This window comes from Triticum aestivum, chromosome 5D (assembly GCF_018294505.1).
Source record: "Triticum aestivum cultivar Chinese Spring chromosome 5D, IWGSC CS RefSeq v2.1, whole genome shotgun sequence".
NCBI lineage: Eukaryota > Viridiplantae > Streptophyta > Magnoliopsida > Poales > Poaceae > Triticum > Triticum aestivum.
In genome coordinates, this window is record NC_057808.1 from 528,547,758 (window position 1) to 528,550,267 (window position 2,510).

Genomic DNA, 2,510 nt, shown 5'->3' on the forward strand with positions numbered 1-2,510 from the left:
TGTACAATTTCACAAAATAAGATGAGTTGTGTAGTCTAAAAATTATACCATTAGAAAGTAGACGATTCGAAGCTTCTAATGATATATTTTTTGTGATATATAACTTGTATTACGTTGGTGTATTTATCAACCAAGAGATACACCCCTTGTAAAAATTAGCTGATTCTCAAGGCCCGTCCAAGCCAACTAAGATAGATCTCAATTTTAGCAAAGTGTGCACACCCTTCATTTTATTTCTATGTCCGCCACCGGCAGAGGCCATGAGCTTGAAGTTTTTTTTTACAGGTAGTATACCGTGTTAATAGTTTTGCAAAGAAATGAAGCTTAAGTAAATACTACCTACTTTTCGGTTTATAAGGCTTGCTTGTATTTCTAGATGTATAATTTCACAAACATAAGATGAGTTGTACAGTCTAAAAATTATACCATTTGAAAGTAGACGATTCGAAGCTTCTAATGATATATTTTTTGTGATATATAACTTGTATTACGTTGGTGTATTTATCAACCTAGAGATACGCGTAAACCTTATAAACCGGAGAGGGTAGTGCTTCCATTTAAAAAAAAATCAGGTATGTGCAACGTACTCATCGTTCATCTTCTATAACAATAAAAAAAATTCCGCCATCGGTTATCAATAGCTTTACCCACAAAAAAAGAAAGAAAAGGTTATCAATAGCTTTGCCGTCCCACAAATTCTAGGGAAAAGTTTGTGTATACTAGGACGGGCAGTCTCGACTCATCTGGATAACGGCAGGGCCCAAACCGGATTCGCCGGTACTGTCACGCTGTTTTGCCATGGCGTGGTCCAGCGCTCTCGAGAGAGACGTACTACGTATACGAAGCTGATTGGGTCGTTGTCAGCTAGGAGTAGCTGCCGAGCCGACGATGTACATTTTGCACACGGCCCCCGCTTCCCTCCCAAGCAAGCAAGCAAGGAAGGCTAGCTCGCGCGGCGACCCCGCCGGCCGACAAATCGCAGGCAGTTTCGGCCGGTGCACTAACGCGCCTAGTGTCAAAAACACTTTTATATCATGGGATGGAGGGAGTAGTTCTTTGAGTTTAATCTGCTACGTAGATCTGTTCCTTTTGGTGGCATTTTCAATCTGCAAGCTCTCGAGCTGCGTGGCTTCCTGCTCTGCTCTTGCACTCAACGAGGCCATGGGATCCAGGCGGTTACTGATGTTGACCGAACGGCGAAAGGGTCTGCATGTGCATGCTACATCTCCCGCGTAGACAGTAGGTGTGCGCGCGGCGGTGTGTACTTACGTTTCCTCTTGGAAATTCGAGGAATCAAAACCTCTAACTCTGCTTTTCTCTGTATTTTTTTGTTTAACTCATCTGTCTATATGATGTTCAATTATGCAGTTGATCACTGATCTAGCTTTCATTGGCGGTCTGCAGATTTCAAGATTGAGCAACCTGGACAACCCCTTTTTTCCTGCTTGTTTAAAGAAATTATTATTCCCCAATCCAGAGTCATACTTCTAAATGTCAGTGAAGCCTTGTGTGTTAAGGCTGAAGATTGAAGAACACACACACAATTATCTCAAGAATTCATAATCTATGTAGTCAATTACAAAGCAGAAAAGTAGACGCCCGAGGGGACTTCATTTTGAACATTTATAGTTATGAATCCGGATGTATAGGTGACCTTTTGGTATAACCATATGTAGAATACTTCTACAAACTGATCACACATGGTTAATCTGAATATCTTCATAAGAGTACCGGCCTTTCTTCACTGAATCAACATCCTGATTTGTGTTCCTATCAGCCACTAGGTATGCTTTAATATTGTGTAGGTTCAAGATGTGCATATCATTAGCCTTGTGTCGCTTAATTATTCACTTGTTTGCTGAAATTTGTTTACCGCGCGAGAAGAAGGCCTAGCGTGTCATGCGGTGACCATCTATAATTATTTCACCACCATCACTGAAGCAAGTTCTATATACATTTGCCTACGCTTAACTATCTTATTTGTATCACGGGAAAAAGTGCCAGATTTTTGTGTGTTTAAGGTTTGTGGTTTGTAGGTTTGCCTACGTTTCACCACCATACTGAAGCATGCTTAAGGTTTGTAGGTTTGCAAAGATAGAAAGTTGAGATAGAAATATGTTATATGTTTTTGTAAAGAGAAAATGGCTTCTATACCACTGAGACAAGCATCAACTGCTCATTTGCCATCGAACAAAGCTTCAGTGCTCATATACCAGTAATAAACGAATTCTAGTGCTCGTATGCCACTGGCTGTTAGAACAACGTTACCTCACAGTTTTCATATGCCAAAATGACTTGTTTGCCCTCAGTGGCAAATAAGCAACAATGAGAGAACATATCTAGGAAAAAACTGACAGCATTTTGCCTGTAATTACATCATTTCAGCAAAACAACAGTGCACAGATAACAGTATCATCATATATATACTTCAGCTACAGAATAATACTCATCAAAGTTCACATCATTTAGAAACCATTCAGCAAACACCAAATTCAGTCATGCATAAGTAA